The 19,055-nt window shown below is 41.8% G+C and overlaps 1 protein-coding gene across 5 annotated transcripts in view; it reads left to right on the top strand.

Annotated features, from left to right (window-relative positions):
• The window catches only part of FAM110B (family with sequence similarity 110 member B), a 224,030-nt gene that overhangs the window by 112,984 nt on the left and 91,991 nt on the right, over positions 1 to 19,055 (top strand). For 4 of the 5 annotated variants that reach the window (XR_011996651.1, XR_011996650.1, XR_011996654.1 and 1 more), the window contains exon 2: positions 534 to 612. The gene's annotated coding sequence lies outside the window, so the exon portion shown is untranslated. Of the gene's footprint in view, positions 1 to 533; positions 633 to 19,055 lie in introns of all 5 variants that reach the window. The other variant, XR_011996652.1, reaches the window with a different exon arrangement.

Raw genomic sequence — 19,055 nt, 5'->3', positions numbered from 1 at the left:
CAACTGGGCATGTGTGTGTGAGTTCATGCATAGCGGCATTTGGAGAATGAGACTGGCTAAAATGCCTATTTTGTAATATTTTATTCGCTTACAAACATTAGCAAAGTTCCTGAAGTCTCTCAGATTCCCTCTGCAGTGATGCAGCTGTTGGTGAGGGGCTACCTTGTTTCCTGCATGGTTTAGTGACCTAGAAGGACTGACCAGGTGGGCAGAGGTGTTGTGTTCGGAGTGGCACAGGGCACCGCGGCGGGGGCTATAGGCAGTAGCAGTACACAGGCTCCTTGTTTGGTTTGTTTTCCAATAAATGCACAGACAGAGCCCACCCTACGATTGATTTTTGTTTTCTTCTAGAATCAACTTCAAGTTTGCTAGAGCAGCTGTATTTATTTGCAAGAGGCTTTGGGCATGAATTTTTTCCCCAGGTATATTAGGAAATACACTGTCTCTTCAGTGAAAATCGGTCTCTTTTTAACGATACTTGAAAAATTAATCACTTTTGTTCTCCAAATTGATTTTTACATTTTTCCCTTTAGAAATCGCCGGCTGGACATCCAGAGCACCTAGCCTGTTTTTTTCTGCGTCTTGAATTGAGCATTAACAGGACTCTTGAAGGTATGAAAGGGGAATCAAAGGTAATTCTGTATTAAAACGTCTATTATTAAATGTATGTGTAACACTGACGATCATAAAGTAAAAACGATCTTTTATTTGTCGAGCAGAATTTAGATGTCCACTGTTTCCATTCCGATTTACCTTCTATTCCTCCCTTCTGTTCCCTCCTTTCCCTGTCCCTTTCTCTTCTCGCCTCCTCCGCTCCTTCCTCCTCTCCTTTCTTGCCCGCCTTTGGGAAGTCCGCCCCGTGCTGCGCACAGTCCTGGGCACACATACTCCGTCCCTGTCTCTTGGCCCGTGGCAGGAATGCGAGGGCTCTCCTGGCCCTTTCTCAAGTTGCCCGAGTGTTTACCTGCGGTGGCTTTTTGTGAATCCTGTGGATATGTATAACCTCCCCGGTGTGGACTGTGAGAGTCACAGTCGCTTTCGGGGATGGGTAAAAAGCACAGCAGGTGTATTGTCTCCCGACAAGTGAATTTCTAAGCATTCTCACTTGGCATGAGATTTGCTGTATTTTTTTTGCGACCACTAACACAGTACCTAGATTGCACAAAAATGAGACGTCGCAGGTCTACAACATAGAATGTGGCTGTCTACACTAAAGCCACTCTCCAGAGATAATACTGCTTCAGTCGAGGTGTAGACATGTTACGTTCCTCTCCATGGGTAGTCTCCTGTTAATAAAGGTGTGCAGTCTGTACTGAGTGCCTTCATCTAGCTGGTAAACGTGGTTTCATAATTTCTGCCAAATATAGTATCTTATTTATTTTTTTAGCACCTTATTTATTTATTTTTGTTCTTGGTCTTTGCTAATTGAAAGGGCAGTTTCTATGGGGTGGGGGTGGGGGCTGCTGGCACTCCCATGTGCTTTTAGTTCACGTTGGTGTTTTGAGGTCCCTTTGTGGTTAAGCTGTCACTTAGGCCAAATGCCATTAAGAATGCATTAGTCATTGCAGTATTCCTTGGGATGCCTGGACTTAGGTCAAGGTGAGCACCCTAGTTTTGGGTGCTGGGTGTGAATGGAGAACTTCTCCCTGAGCCGAAAACATCTTCCGTAGTGAACATACTACTCTATGTGATTCTTGGGACATTAGTCTCATTTTCCCAGTCTGTCCTTAGGTCAGTGGTTGTGAGTCAGCTCATGGCCAGCACAGGTGTCTTCCTCCCAGCGGGACTGCTTCTCACCATGGCTTCTTGCCTTCCTCCTGGAGTAAGGCTTCCTGGCTTTACTTCCAAGACTCGGCTCCCTACTACCCTTCCCTTTAGGCTTTGTTAACCTCCATGCACACTATTAGAATCAATGCCCTCCCTCCTTGATGCTCCCTGCCGCAAGAACTTTGCCATGATTCCAACAACCTTTGTTTCCATGTTGTTGGTCTCCCTACACTGTAGGTTTTGAGGTTGGCCTCTGGCTTATTTAGCTCAGTAAGCAGGAGCCTAGTGTGGATGGGCACATAGTAGGTCATAATAAGTAAGCAGTTGGTGACCATTGAATGGACATAGGGCACCTATTCAGAACAAGGCTCTTTATTGGGTCACACATCCCTGGGACCACTGAGCTGTGCCAGCTGTGAGGCCGGATTTCAGTTTACTGGTTGTAAGTTTCTTCAGGGAACCTTGGGGGATAGGTCCCAACCCGATTTAAGAGTTGGCTTGTGGATTAGGGGTTCAGCTCTGGCCACACCAGCCCTGGCCCCTTTCCTATCTGTTCTTCTAGCCCTTATTGTAGATGGGATGGAGGGCAGACATGGAGAGCCACATTCCTTGGGGACGGTGGATAAGATCGTGGCTTTGGCATCCCAAAGATCTGTGTGCTCTGTCACATGATGTATGTGATGTTGGGAAGACTGTTGGCTCTGTGCCCCGGTGTCTTCATCTGTCAAGGATTATGGTGAGCATTAAATGAATGAGCTGCAACGTAGAAGTAGCTTTTGTTGCACTTTCTGAAGAGTAGAGATAATAACATTTACTTCTCATGGTTTTAAACAGGCTGGTCCTATACAGTTGATCCTTGTGCAACATGGGTCTGAACTGTGTGGATTCACTTATATGAAGGGTTTTTTTTTTCAATAAATAAATGTACAGTATTGTAAATGTATTTTCTATTTCTTATGGTTTTAACATGTTCTTTCCTCTAGCTTACATTGTTGTAAGAAACAGTATAGAACACATGTTACATACGAAATACAGTGAATCGATTATGTTATCATTAAGGCTTCTGTCTGCATAAGCTATCAGTAGGTAAGTTTTGGGGGAGACAGAAGTTATATGTGGATTTTTGACTGCATGGGGGTTAGTGTCCCTAACATGGGGGTTGGTGCCAGGCACATAGCACTCACCAAATGGTAGCCCTTAGGTTAATGGTAACCTAACAATAGCATTATCAGCAAAGGTATTTAGAATGGGACAGATATGGTGACCCTGAGTGCTGGCTAATATCTAATAGTAGTATGTGAGAATGGCTACAAATTCATGGGGCACCTGAGAGGCTCAGTCAGATAAGCGTCTGCCTTTAGCTCAGGTCAGAATCCTGGGGTCCTGGGATTGAACCCCCGCCTTAAGCTCCTTGCTCAGCAGGGAGTCTGCTTCTCCTTCTGCCTTTGCCCCTCCCCCTGCCCCTGCTTGCTTACTCTCTCTTTCTCTCAAGTAAATAAATAAATAAATAAAATCTTTTTAAAAAAAGGAAAAGAAGAATGGCCACGAATTCAGTTTGTCAATCAGACAGTATGTATTTATTGAAACATTTTTGTACAATCTCATCATTAGCCTTATTAAATCACTGTCTACTTAGGACACAAAAGTTAACTCAAAAAGGCTTTGTTTATGATTAACTATTGGAGTGAATAATTAAGAGTTAAATACTACTATAATCTTTTTGTTCGTATTAGCATCCACTTTTTAAATAGGAAGGACAGCCTTCTGTTGGATTTTTATGAAATTGTAAAACTACTGTATGAATAAAGATATTAGATCTTGAATGACTTTAGAATATATGTCTTTAATCACAATATATATGTGTAAATATTTTGGTCTTTCTCATTAGACAGTGCCTTTCTTTCATCATTCTTAAGTATTAAGTATATTGAAGTATTATCACCCATGTTATATGGTTGTTCCAAAACTATGAAAGGGGAAGCAAACTGAACTCTAGTAACATTTGATTCTACTATACCTAAATGAAGTGGAGCTTCTAGGAAAAACTTTGACATTCTTTTTTTTCCTATACTTTGAAACAAAACACATTTGAGTCTTTGGTATATTAGAGAATTTCTTACTATTTTTTAAAGATGTTATCCATTTATTTGAGAGAGATATTGTTGGGAGGCAGGGGCAGAGGGAGAGAAAGAAGCAGACTCCCTGCTGAGCAGGGAGCCTGATGTGGGACTCGATCCCAGGACCCTGAGATCATGACCTGAGCCAAATGCAGATGCTTAACCCACTGAGCCATCCGGGCGCCAGTCTCACTATTTTTTTTTTTTTTTACACATTTACTTTTGGTACACTTGAAACAAGTGACATTCCATGGCTTAAGAATGTCTCTTAAAGAAAAAAGTATGTAATTCAAGTGACCGTGAGTCACCTGAGGATGCAAGTGTGTTTGAGCCCTTCTGGTGGTAGAAGCCTGTCTTGTGATCCCTGCACCTGGGCCTGGCAGAGAGCATGCTCAGTGAAGATGGGAACTGGATTAAAGACACAGCAAGGCAATTGGAGAACTGAAAATGCCCTTGTTAGAATACTGAGAATATGATGATTTTTCAAATTTGCCTTTAGTATTACTGTAATTTAAACTATAAAGTTTAAACTATAAATAAAGACCTTTCAGTGGGAGTGACATTTCGTGTGTATTTGAAAGCAGTGAAACTAGTTCTTTGTTCTGTCCTTAGTTTAGGATGCTTATGGCCTGGGCATCTGTCTCCTCCGCCCCTCCGCCCTTCTGCCCTCCCTTCGAAGCTTCTACTTCTTTCTTTTCTTGCCCCCTCTCCCTCTATCTCTGCCCTCCTGCCCCTCCCTACCCACCTCCTGCTTGGTTTTAAGAAGGACCTTGAGCCAGGCCCTATCTGGCCCTGCTCTGCTATTCCTGGGCAGTGGCCTCAGGTGTCTTCTTCAGAGGTCCTGAGGAGAAATCAAACTAACAGCAGCAACCACCCTTGAGTAATAATGCAGCTACCCCTGCCCTTCTGCTGACTTGGGCACCCCCCCTCCCAGCCTCTCTGTTAGAATCCGTGGTAGTACATCTCTGACATGGAATTAAATCCAACTCTTTGAGTAGTTTTGTCAGTGTCCTTTGCTACATCTTTCCTCAGCTAACTTGGGAAGAAAACATTCTGCTTCTATTAGCATCACTGTTTTCTGGCAGAGAACAGTATTCTGGTTGCGTTTCACAGGAAAGACCCAGGTTCAGCCAGAAGTGCACAGTTCTGTTTGAAATCAGACTTACTCTCTTATCTGCCAGCATTTCTTCCTCATGATAGAAATCTAGCACTGTAACTCCTGAACTGGCTTATTAGCATTTTTTCCAGCAACAGATATTCACCTCTTTTCATCACAATCTTTAAAGATTTTTGCATTTGAATGAACTGACACACAATCATTATGGGTTTTTTATCATTATTATTTGGATATTTGCACAACTTAAAAAATTTGACTTTGTTACATGGTTGCACATAGATTATGGTTTGCCCTGAGATTAAACAAGTTAAAAAAGTGCAGCTACTTAAGATTTGTAGCACCACAAGTGAAAGTTTCTGGAAACCAGGGAGTAGTTTAATTCCTGTTCTGAATGGGATGTTAGTGAGCTCCTCCCCTCCATACCCCTGGCCCCTGCCAGAGTAACCTTTGGTTTAAAACTCTCATGGAGACTTCTTTGCTTTTGGTTTAGATCTGACCTGAGTACCATCAAAGAACAAACCATTTAAGCGGGAATTTATTTGTATGTGTAATATATATATACATACAGTTATTCAAATCATAGGAACATTTGAGTTTTTCTTTTCCAAGTACTGTTTTTCTTTTTCTTTTTTGAATTTCTGTAATATAAACTCAGATTTTCCTAGACTGTGTTTTTCTGATTAATAATCAATCCTCCTTCCTTCCTTTTCTCCTTCCTTCTTTCCTTGCTCCCTTCCTTCCATCCTTGTGTTATTGTTTAGTTGAAGAAAGAGAAACATCTGATGGTATGTTTTAGTTTTTGAGAGTTTTTTAGACACCAGTAAGTTATTGATAGATCTTTCATATATGAATGACATTAAGTACGTGTTAATTTTTTGTGCCAACTTGGTTTTCTAATCCTAGGCTCTAATGAACCTGCAAAACCTGTTATTTACAGTACATAAATTCTAATTGTTACTACATACGATTCTTTAAAAAAAAATACTTACTGCTTTTCCAGGGTTTCATACCCAAATGTGAAATTTGGCTTTCCTTCTCTGAAAGGAAATTTGCCTGTTGTACTGATTTAAAATGTTCCCAATTAAAGTTGCACACTCGATCATGTAGATGAAGCTCTGTTTTAACAAGGAGTACTGTGTATAATCTTTAACGTTTTTTTAGTAGCATCCCTTTTCAATGACTACCATTTTTGGCTACGTTTTGTGACTTGTTTCCTGAGTTAATTAGAACCAGAGAGCAAATATTTCTTCTCTCTCTCATTGTTGTTCAGGGTCACCTTTCCACCCACCCTGGTTAGCGTTCCACTTCAGAGGCTGCTCTTCTCTCTTTGTCTGCTGGACAGATAGGCATCACCAAAACATGACACAAACAGGGACTGTCTGGGTTTGAAATGCAGAATGTAGGGGCCAAATGAATTCTAGATTGTTCTGACCTAGGAACTCACCCAATTTTTGTTTCTTAATCTTCAAAAGGTACGACTAGGAGGATCATTGCACCTCTTGAATAAGCCAGCTGGCAGGGCACCTGGCTGGGTTAGTGGTTGAGCGTCTGCCTTAGTCTCAGGGTGTGATCCCGGGGTCCTGGGATCTAGTGGCACATTGGGCTCCCTGCAGGGAGCCTGCTTCTCCCTCTGCCAGTGTGTCTGCCTCTCTCTGTGTCTCCCTCTGGTTGTGTCTCTGTGTGTCTCTCTGTGTCTCTCATGAATAAATAAAATCTTAGAAAAGAAAAGAAAAAGCCAGCTGGCCTTTTCTCCTTGAGTGATTGCTAATACACATATAAATGTGTGTTAGCCTCTTTTTGCTTACATTTTAAGTCTCAGATATTACTCATTCTGGATCAGGTGGCAAAGCTGCCATCATGCCTCCCCATCAATCCTGGGAACATTATTGATGACTGTTCTCTGTACTAGAAGCTGTATTGTATTTACATGTGAAATCATGGCACGCTTAAGATAGAGATGCAGATTTCACTCCAGCTTCTTGATTTTACAGAGGAGAAAATTGAGACTATTTTATAGTTGCCGTCACTTAAAATATTCATAAGAATTCAGCAAAGATAAAATTTTCCATTGTTATTCTTAATATAAGTATTTTATGTAATTAAAATATTTATGGGAAGTAACTAGTACCTTAAGTCATATTGAAAGTGATTAAGTACCTACTGCAGCAAGGGACAGACTTCTTTTATCTGGGACCCATAGGAGGAGAGCTGGTATTGGGATTTCCTAAACAGTCATGTGTTTCTATTTGTGCATCTAATAGTTCACGTAACAACATGCCTTGGGCAGCCACTGGACTGACCTTATGGAAAGACTGGGCTCCTGCCTTTGGAAACAACAGACTTAATTGGCCAGATCGATTTCACCTAATCCTGGGCTTCTGTAAATTTCGCGTTCTCCTGGGCCACAGAGATTTTTTTTTTTTTTAAGATTTTATTTATTTATTCATGAGAGACACAGAGAGGAGAGAGAGAGAGAGAGAGAGGTAGAGACACAGGCAGAGGGAGAAGCAGGCTCCATGCAGGGAGCCTGACGTGGGACTGGATCCCAGGACTCTAGGATCATGCCCTGGGCTGAAGGCTGCGCTAAATCACTAAGCCACCCGGGCTGCCCCACAGAGATTTTTTGATAGAAATTTCCTGAGGGAGCTGAAGAAAGCATATCACCACTGTGTTAATTCAGGCAAATGCATTTCCCCCTTGTCCCTGAGGTAATTCTGCACAGTGTCACCTTCAGTGCCTGGGATTAGGGTACAGTTATCCTGGCTGGCTGGCAATCCCCAGCCTTCTTACTGGCCCTGCTATAGGGAGGTAAACTGATCCTTGAGTCATCCTCACACTAAGAGAACTGGGAGACTGTCCTTGTGAGAGCCTCCTATGTAGGGGTCATGTTAAAAATGCAGAGAGCTTAGATGATTCTTAATGTGATTCAAAGACTGAACTCGAGGCTCCTGGGTGGCCCAGAGGTTGAGCATCTACCTTCAGCTCAGGGCGTGATCCTGGGGTCCTGGGATCGAGTCCCACATTGGGCTCCCTGCAGGGAGCCTTCTCTCTCTGCCTGTGTCTCTGCCTCTCTCTTTGTGTGTCTCATGAAAAAATAAATAAAATCTTTCAAGAAAAACCCACAGAAAAGACAAAGACTGAACCCATTTCCCTCAGAATGCATGAAATGTGTTTAATACCTATTAGATCCCAGATCCCATGCTGCTCGGCAGAGGCGTGGCGGCAACCTAAAGCACCATGGGCTTTGTGTTCTGCAGACGGCCTTTGTCACCAGCTCCCTGTGGAACTTCTCACCATCCGTGTAGAAAGTCTTGTCAATGTGGGATCGCACACAGTCTTGGAATTTTACTCCCTAGTACTCTTTTCACACGATTTTTAAAATAGTAATTAAATAAATTTAATAAATTTATTAACTAAGTTAAATAAATTGTTTCCATTTCATAGGCTGTGTTAGGAGCCGGGCAGGTCTGTTGGGTACTGGGAAGGGCACCAGGAATTTCACAGCTGAGTCCTGCTCTGTCCTCTCCCTGCTGTGGTTTGTGTCTCCTAGAGAGGTCATGTGACCTCCTTCTCTGAAGGTCACCTCTTTTTTGACAAACCATACCTGCCTCCACTCTCTGTTCTTTTTCTTTTGCTCTTGCAAAACATTTACTTTTTCCTGCTTTGGGGCACAAATTATTCTATCCCCAAAGCTAATGCATCAGCATTCTGTGACAATTTTTTTGAACATAAAAGCAAAAGCAGTTTGTTTTTCTCTAAGCATTTCATTTTTACCAGTATCTGAAATAATACTCATGAAGAGAAGTTGATACACCCACAGAGACCCAGGTGCTCCTGGATGGTCACCCCCTAGATCAGGACAAGCATTTTTAAACTCTTTTCAATGAGGCTTAAAATGTCCACCCATGATGCTTTTCCTTTCTCTACTGCCCTTCTTTTTTTTCCGGCTGCCTTGTTGGCCTGTGGTAGTTTATCAGTAAAATAAATTTTAGTGGCAAATGCACACGGTTTTTTGTTTTAAGCAGGGAGCTAGGAATAGGGAAGTCTTAGGGTACAGCCCAGTAACTTAATCATGTGAATAAACATTAAGTGGAAATGTTTTTTCCAGCAGGAAGTAGAACCACACTTTTAATGTAAAACATGATATGGGACCTGGGTGGCCCAGCGGTTGAGTGTCTGCCTCTGGCTCCCAGGATCCAGGATCGAGTCCCACGTCCAGCTCCCTGCGTGGATCCTGCATCTCCCTCTGCCTGTGTCTCTGTGTCTCTCTCTGTATTGCTCATAAATAAATAAACAAATATTAAAAAAAAAAACATGGTGATGTTTCCCACTCTTCTCCTAATCTCCCCTCTTACCAAAACTGAAAACAGACTGTCATGATTAGATATTTGGTGGACCCCATCACTTAATAGGTGGTAGTATCTAGCGAATGTTCTTTCGTGATGCTCTGTCCCCTCCCCCCCAATTTGGATTGGTCAGTGTCCTGTAGCGTCTGCCTACTTAGGGAAGCTACAACCGGAAGATCTCGCAGTAGGTGCACCTGTAAACTGGGGAGTGTTGCAGCCAGATAGGGAAAGTGAGGGCGTTACTCTGACCGGTGCAGTTCGCTCACCATAGTGGTCGCCAACTGTCACCAACATGTGACATTGAGGTTCTGGGCTGCAGTGGTTGGTAGAGGAACAACTTGGGATGCACAGGACTTCCTGGCGTGAACCATCTGGTAAGTGAGGATGTTCCCTAAACATTCTCCATTTTAGCTACAGGACTTGGTAATCCCACAGTGATCTTATCACCAGATGGTTGGCAGACGGCTAACTTCTGCTTTAAGTCTGGAAGTGGCACTGAGAATTACCCATATTTCCTTGTCCCTGAGTCCGTCTGGTAGGGAATAAGCATGGGGGTGGGGGGTGCCAGCTTCAGTTCTTGGTAGGATTTGACCTCAAACACTGTGTAAATTTTCCAAGCCTTAGCCTCCTTGTGTTTACCACGCAGAGAAGTAGATTCTTGCTTTCTTTGCTTCCGTAAGACATGTAATTTATGATTTGACCCTTAAAATCAGGTGGCAAATTAGAACAAGTAATGTTATTGGGCTGAAAGTAATGTTATTCCTTCTTCCTAGATACCATGCTCTATCCTCGATCCATGTTATTACACTAATTGCATTTATGATGAAGACATTTTAAAATCACAGATGTTAATTGGTTTAAAAATAGAACGTATGCATTTTTATTAAGTTGTTAAGAAACAGGGTTTGGGTGCTTTTTCCTGATTTTCTAGCCCAAAGCAACTGTAATGAGAATGGTGGGTAAAATGTCAATGTCACGCAGAGACAGATATTGTGTGACCTATTTGGGATTTGGCTGCTTTGTACACAGATTGTGTTCACACAGCAGGACTGTTTCTAGTTCATTCACCCTTCTAGTTTACCTGGATATTTGGCTATGCACATTTTAATTCTTCCCACTGAGCTCTCCCTGTCTCATTTCGCAAGTGAGGGGAACTGGTTAGGTGATGCTAGTACAGCGGCCTCTCTGGAATGGTTTAAGAGGTACTCTGAACGGCTGTGGCATGCCTACGTAATGTGTGCACCCCCTGTGTGCCAGAGTTGATGGGGTGGGACGGCACTTTCCAGGACACTAGGTCGAGATGGGGGTGAGGAACTTGTTTCCTGTGTGTCCTGTTGTTTTCCACTATCTAAAAGCTACAATCTGCGTCAAAACCAGTTACCAAATCTCCCCAGATCCTTGTAGGAGAATTGAAATAGAGAAAAAGCAGCTGTTCATTAGCATGCCAGGCCTTTTTATGATTTCTGGCTGCCCCACTTCACACTGTGGAAATGGGCCTGGCTCTTTTCGGCTCCTGAGACTTTGAGTGATGCTTTCATCTTCAGAATACACCCCTCTCCCTCAGGGCACCCGGAACAGACACTGTTTGCACTGAAATGGATGACATGATTTTCCAGGGTATGAGCGTAGCACACCAGGGATCGGCTGATATTTAAAGAACATGAATGAAAGCAGTAGACACCTCGCTGGGGCAGGGCAAGAGAGCTTTCGGACCATTATTCCCATCTAGGATTGGAAGTCTTATTGACGGCTGATTGTGTAAACTGGAGTTATTTGTCTACTAGGTGAGAAGGGGTGGCTGGTAAATAAATGTCAGCCCCGGCACATGGCTTTGGAATGCCCTGTGTATGAGCCCTGGTGGCCTGTGAAGGATGACCCGTGTCAGTAATCAAAGCACTCAGGTGCATGGGAGTTTGCTTTTCAGGTATCAGAATTACTTCAAGTTATGGGTTTTACCTTCATCAGAAAGTTGGGATGTAGAACACTGTGGTCTCATGAAAACTCTTTCCTGTAAATCAAGAGGTGTTATTTCCATTCTGGAATAAATCACTGGCTAATTCTGAAACCCATGACAAGTTATCTAATCTTTCTCTGCTTTGATTTTCTCACCCAATGATACTCATTCTAAATCTGAACACTTAAACAGTGTTTATGATGGTCAGGCACTATTAATAATAGTGAAAAAGGATTTGCACATAATCAGACTGATTCTAGAATTCCATTCTCTTAAATGCTATGCTGGTGGACTGTCTCTCTGAAAAAATTAATATAATGGTCCCTGATTTCTTCTTTATGTGGTTTGATCGTGTGAATATACATTTACTCTTTGACAAGAGGTATTTGACCCAATGACTATGACTACTATTTGTCTGGTACTTATATAGCTTTTCGAGGTGGTAGGGGCTTGCCTAAAGCACTATGCTACCTGGAAATTACTTTCTGTAGCAGCCTGGACTCATACCTAGACATTTAAGTGCTCAGAGGTACCATATACACTTGTACAGATGAATCATGTATGGTCCTAGGGTGCCACTCACAGAGACCACCATGGTCATGACATTCCTCTGCATCACCTACAGTCTATACAGCTGTATGCCCAGCCCTTTATAAGCTAACCAATAGCCTTATTTAGAAAATTTCTGTGGACATACGGAAAATATATTGTACCTGTGATAATAGTTTATGCTTTATAAGCTCACCTTAGTGTATCAAAGCTACCTTTGAATGAAGTGAAAAAAATAAATATTTTACACAGCAAACCTCTATATGTTAAAATCCCCATAGGAAAGCAGTGGCTACCAGGTAAATAAAGAAGCTGTTAGGATTGCAACAAAAGAATGAAAGTAAGTCCCTGTACTAATTTCTCAATTGGATGGACATTAGTTGGCCAGACTGTGGGTATTAGAATTGCAAACTAATCAGCTTAGTAATTTTGCAAATTATAGACCTCACCCAACAGAGTCACAAAATAAAAGCCAATTTGAAATATTTCAGCTGTCGCTTAGCTTCAAGCCAACACAACTCAGTCCCCCAGCAGATTTTAGAGATTCATGGATATTTGTTAGAGGAGTACCAGTTCTGGTTAAAATCAGGTAGCACTTGGAAATTCTCATGAGACAAGGGCAAAATACTATGTGGATTAATTGAAACAAGGCCCTCAAACTGTTGTATCCATTAAATATGCTGAGTAGTAAAGAGGTTATATAACACTTACACCATTTAGTTTTAGGAAATAATGAGTTAACTGGGTGAAATAAAGCTCTCCTTTTAAGCAGCTTTAATTAGTTAGAAGTTGAAGCTTAATAGTCTGTTAAAAAGTTATTTTAAAAATTAGTGAAGTGAATTAATTGTAATCTGACAGTAAGTCAGTGTGGTGTACGTCTGTGCAATTAGAATAGTTATTACCACGTTTATTACAGGGGGAGGCATAGCCCTGAGTCTGCCATCTTGTGTGGTTCAGAGCACACCAGAATTGCATTCTCTAGCCGCCCAAAGCAATTCTGGGTACATCAGCAGTAATTAGGGCTGCACAGCGCTGTCCCCTCTGTCACAGCATGATCACACTCTCCCTTGCTGCTGCGTGGCTCTTCGGTGAGAATGTTTTCTAGTAGAGGTGCATGGTAAGCTCCATGAGGGCAGGAAGGTCTCTAGGCTCTATCCCCAGGGCCTAGAGAGCAGTGCCTGACACCCAGTGGGTACTCTATAAATATATAGTCACCAAATCAACGAATTGAACTGTTTTCCTGATCTAACCCATACTATATTTATAAGCTTTATTGTAAAATCTTAATAATCCAGTCTCCTAGGACTTCCACATTTTCAGAAATTATTTGTATGTTTCTGTGGCAATTCTGAAGAGGGCCCACTTCATAGATAAAGAAACTGAGGCACAGAGAGGTTGTAGGAGCCCGGACATTAACTTCCAGATATAAAATGAAGTCTTGTACTTCCATGCACGTGTATTCTTTCTGTTAAGACTGTGTATACCAAGAATCCTCATGAAGCGTGTGGTCACCGGAACAAACCCAAGATAATCAGAATGGCTTCCTTGCCATTTCAACTTTAGGAACCCACTTAGAGCAGAGATTTGAAGAAGGAAATCATACGCACATCTTACTGTAGAACACACGGACTTGTGTTCACATTTCTTAGTCTTCAACTTGTATCATGTGTAGATTCACTTTTGTGAGAACATGACTTATGTCAAGTCAGGCAACCACTGCTTGGGCAGTTCAAAATACTGCATCTCCTGTCTTACACTAGACTGCACCATTCTGCCAAATGATGGCTGTGGAGGTCCGATTTATTATAGTGGCCAGTGTCCAACTGAATGTGCAGTGCTTTGTGGCTTCACAAATACTGGAGAGAATTTGTTAAATTTACAGTCCATAGGGTCTTCAGGTCTTACAGCTTGAACTGAGGAGACTGGTGTATACACACATTTGACACATTTCAAAGGCTGATGTTGTTGGACAACCCTAATGCTAACGCACTTTAAGAGTCGGAGAAGGTCGGGTGGAAGAGTTACAAAGAGAAAATACTGGTGATGGTAGGGAGCATTTTCAAACAATACTGAAATGATATTCCAGGAGTGAACCTAAAGGAGTGGGAAATGGAAACTGTCAGTAGAATTCTTTTCTTTGAAAACGGTAAAGGCTATAGAAGAATGAGATACCCTACATCTTTTGGAAGCATGAGCATTCTGGAAGATTTCAAATGGTGAAGGAATTCTCATCCCCTCTAGTTCCAGCAGTTGTTGCCTGTCTGGGGAAGAGGTAAGTACTAGTTCACTGAGCTTTGACATCATGGTCTGTGTTTGGTAGGATTCTTGTTGTGAGGTTTGAGGGCTAGGGTGTACAAGTGCGGCTGTATCTGGGGTGTACTTGGAGGGCACCATGTTTGCTTCCTCCTCTGGTGTCCTCAGCGTTGTCCCTGGAGGCCATGGGGCCAGGGCTATGGTTCTAGCCACTGAGGCGGGGCAGTGACCAACCAGGGGCACCAGAGACCACCTGAGATTGTAATTAATCTGTGTTCTCTTTTTCCCTCTCTCTCTTTTCTTCAAACTGATACTGATCCTTTGTAAATCTTCGAAGAGGTCATTTCCCATCAAACAGTAATAGAGGAATTCTCTCTTTGTACATTTTATACTTGTTTCGGTAAATGACTGCTCACTTGTAATACTTGAGAGGCTATTTCATGTGTGTAATGAATATTGAGATTTTAGTGTTTTTTTTAAAATAGCTTCTTCCTGTAGGAGGTTAGTGTGCTTGGTCACCAATTTGAGAATTTGGGGAGAAAAATGTTAATGTCAAAGTAGGACTTAATTTCTTTTAACTCTCTTTCAGCTTCTCCAGAACAGTTACTAGCATATGAGGGTAATAGATTCACACTCCCTGGGTTATATATGTGCTGCTGAAGTTCAGTATTTGGTTCTAAATACTTGCTTAATAATCCCGAAACCCAGCCTGAAACACTAGTGTGCTTAAGCATAGTTCATTATTACAGAGCCAGTAATATTTTGAGGATAAAAATAGAAGCATTGAATGTTCCTTTGTTGAAGGGTTGGGGAAGAACATTTGGGCGCTGCTGAATATTTTTCATTTTAAAAAGAATGTTAACATTGATCTCACTGTTGTTCTTACCCTGCTGAACCCTGACTCCCTCATCTCCACCGTGGAGTCCCCTCTTTGCCTTGTACCTCACAACATATCTGTGTGTTGCTGTCCTGCTTGTGCTCACCCTGGACTTTCCTTGCCTTCCGCCCTCCCTCGGCACCGCCTCTCTCTGGTACTTCCAGGAGGTTTGCCATCCTGATCTACAGATCTGCGCCACTTTCATTCCTTTTTTCCCTGGCCTCAGGTCCTTGGGACTTGCTGCTCTGTTTTCTGTTGACTTGTGCTAGATCAGAGGTGCTCAACTCCCCCACTTCCCGTCCTCTTTGTCCCCCACTTCCTGTGGCTGCCATGTGCACCTGCACCGGGGCACATGGCTCAGCCATTTGGTCATTCTGCATCCGGAACATCACGCCCACGCCTGATTGCACCTATTCTTTGCACATTGATGATCTCAACCTTTATGTCACTTGCTTGATGCACTTAATGGATCAGCTACTCCGAACTCAGTTCACGTGGTCACAAGTGGATCTCTGGATCTTCCTGCGAAACCAGCATCCTCTGCTAGCTTTTCTGCTAGAATACCACTGAGCTCCTGTTACTGAGGAACTGTCTTTGGAAAGCCGTGGAAAATCACCTGAACCCCACAGCATTCATCATTCATTATCATGGTTCCTTGACTTTTTTACATGTGCTCTTTTCTCTGTCTTTCCCGAGTTTCAAGTCAAGTGCCCGTCTTCTTTCATCACATACCATCGCTGAAGCTGTCTCTAGTTGGTGACTCTGCCTCAGATGTTCTCTTTCTAGTCTACCTGGTGTGTTGCCTACAGGTGCGTCTTGATAAAATTGTCTTCATGTCACCTTTATTCTTACAAACCTTTTACTAACTCCCGTAGACTTGGGGACTAAAAGGTACAGGGGACTAAATGGTGGACGCTCACCTCTTGCCATCGGCAAGCTCTGATTTACCTGACCAGCCATTTCTGTTCTCCAGCTTGGAATCCTCTTCCTCAGCCCTATTGATTTACTTGAGATCTTGAATGCTTTTCTGCAAACCCTGCTCATTGCCTGTGCTCTCACCCTGGCGTAGAGTCCCCACCCCCTTTCTTCACTTGGCTAACTAATGGTAATGCATGTTGTAGTCAGCAAAACTGGAGGCTCATCTGGTGCCTCCTTTAAAGACAAAACTCTCACTTGAATTTATAGCACATATTGTTTTGTGATCTCACAGTTAGTTTCGAATTACTGGATTTTTTTCTTGTTTTATTTTCAACTATAGTAAAAAAATAAAAAACTCACATCACGTGAAATTTACCATCTTAATATCTAAGGGTACCGTTCTCTGTGATGGTGTTATTTTTTATAAAATTATATCTTTTAGATTTAATCACTTTTAGATTTTCCATGTGTTTATTAGCCACATCTCTACAGCTTATATATAAACTCAGGGCTTGGGTTAGGTATTGTTTGCTTCATTGCCTTCACTCATGCACTCATTATGTGCCGACTGTTTTGCTAAACACTATGTTCTACATCCCTGACTTTGTCTAGCTCAGACAGCAGATGTGAAACATCTGACAACCAAGTTTAAGAAATTTCTTTTAGGAATAATTTTTAGTGGTGGAATTTGAAAACAGCTTGTGTGAAGAGTCATAGCTCATTCTTTTTGAAAAATAAATGCCAAATAAGATAAGCATTATCCTGGGGGGAAATTTCTCACTTAAGAAAAATCTTTGTACGCTAATAGGAATTAAGATTTTTATTTCCTCCCAACAAGACTGGTATGATAGATATTCAGGGGGTGTGTGTGTTCCAAAATTGTAATGTTCAGTATTTTCTATTATAATCACTGTCTCTTCAGTTACATAGTTATTGTCATTTTCATTGCTAGGTAAAGAATGAAAGGTTTGGTATGTTTGATTTAGGTCCCAAACTCTCATATGCTCTACTCTGTTTCTAGGAAGTCAGTTTGATTTTTTTTTTAATTTTTATTTATTTATTTATTTATGATAGTCACAGAGAGAGAGAGAGAGAGAGGCAGAGACACAGGCAGAGGGAGAAACAGGCTCCATGCACTGGGAGCCCGACGTGGGATTCGATCCCGGGTCTCCAGGATCGCGCCCTGGGCCAAAGGCAGGCGCCAAACCGCTGCGCCACCCAGGGATCCCAGTCAGTTTGATTTTAATTTATATTAAAATTAAAATTTATATTATTTCTATTTGGAGAATTTTAGAAGTTCGTGAACTAAGTCGTATTCTGTTCCCATGGATGGGACACTATTTTGTGGTACTCAGACTATTGTTTTAAACATGGGAGAACTTGATTGTGGCAGGTTAAGAACTGTCAACTACCTTTCATATGTAAGCAGGTGACAGCAGATAGAAGTATTTCATGAAAAGCTAGTTTTCTTTAATTAAAAAAAAAAGGCCACTGGTCACAATCCTTAGGCATACAACAGGTGTCAGAACTGCCCTTAATTACATGCTTCTGTGTTTCTGTGTAACTCTTTAATAATCTTGGATGGGGGCAGCCCTGGTGGCGCAGCGGTTTAGTGCTGCCTGCGGCCCGGGGCGTGATCCTGGAGACCGTGGATGGAGTCCCATGTTGGGCTCCCTGCGTGGAGCCTGCTTCTCCCTGCGTGGAGCCTGCTTCTCCCTCTGCCTGTGTCTCTGCCTCTCTATATATGTCTCTCAAGCATAAATAAATAAAATCTTAAAAAAAAAAATCTTGGATGGATGGAGATACACACTTTTTTCAAAATTCTGACTTTATTTTACTTTTTTATTTCATTCAATTTTTTTAATAGAAATACAGTTGACACACAGTGTTACTTTAGTTTACTGCGTACAGCATAGTGAGTTAACAATTCTGTGCATTATGCTATGCTCATCCCAAGTGTAGCTACCATTTATCACTATACAACTCCATTACAGTAACAATGATTATATTCCTTATGCTGTGCCTTTATCCTCCTGTCTTATTTATTCCATAACTGGAAGCCTGTAGTACCCACTCTCTATCACCCATTTTACCCACTGAGAAAGTACTATGAGGTTCCTCAAAAATTTAAAAATAGAAATACATATGATCCAGTAAATCAACTACTGAGTACTTCTGCAAAGAAAACAGCCCCCGTGGCGCAGCGGTTTAGTGCCACTTTCAGCCCAGGGTGTGATCCTGGAGACCCGGGATCGAGTCCCACGTCGGGCTCCCTGCATGGAGTCTGCTTCTCCCTCTGCCTGTGTCTCTGCCTCTCTCTCTCTCTCTCTCTCTGTCTCTGTGAATAAATAAATAAAAAATCTTAAAAAAAAACTTTAAAAAATAAAAAAATAATAAAAAAAGAAAAGAAAAACACTAATTCAAAAAGATAGGCACCCCATGTTTATTGCAGTATCCTTATTGGCCATTGTAAATAAGCCAAGATATGGTAGCAACCGAAATAGCCATCTAGATGAATGGATATAGAAGTGGTACACACACACACACACACACACACACACTCTTACATATGCATGCACACAATGGAATATTACTTGGCCGTGAAAAAGAATGAGATCTTCCCATTTCTGACAACATGGATGGACCTAGAGAATATTATGCTAAGTACAGTCAGTCAAAGAAAGACAAATACCATATGATTTCATTCATTTGTGAAATCTAAAAAACCCAAACAAATAAACAAATGAAATATACACTTTCTTAATTGATCACTCACCACCATCACATCAAACATTGTGTAATTCCCAGACTATACTACATCTTATATATCACACATACCATTAAATAATATTGTATTGATTGAAATTGTTTTAATTCTTTAAAAAAAATTTTTTTTTTTTTTTGAGAAAGTGTGTGCTTGTGAGCAAGGGTGAGGAGCGGCAGAGGGAGGGGGAAAGAGAATCTTAAGCAGGCTCCACTCCCACCCACCCTTAAAGATCCCCAGGCAGGCTTCAATCTCACACCCTCAGATCATGAATTGAGCTGAAATCAAGAGTCAGACATTTAACCAAGTGAGCCACCCTTTGTTTTAATTCTTAATAGACTTTTTTCTCCTCTCTCCTAAGAGTTTGAGGGTTACTGGAAAGCAGGGGCTGGC

This window comes from Vulpes vulpes, chromosome 13, assembly GCF_048418805.1.
Source record: "Vulpes vulpes isolate BD-2025 chromosome 13, VulVul3, whole genome shotgun sequence".
Lineage (NCBI taxonomy): Eukaryota > Metazoa > Chordata > Mammalia > Carnivora > Canidae > Vulpes > Vulpes vulpes.
Note: the sequence above shows the minus strand (reverse complement) of the source record. Positions and strands in the feature narration are given on the sequence as shown.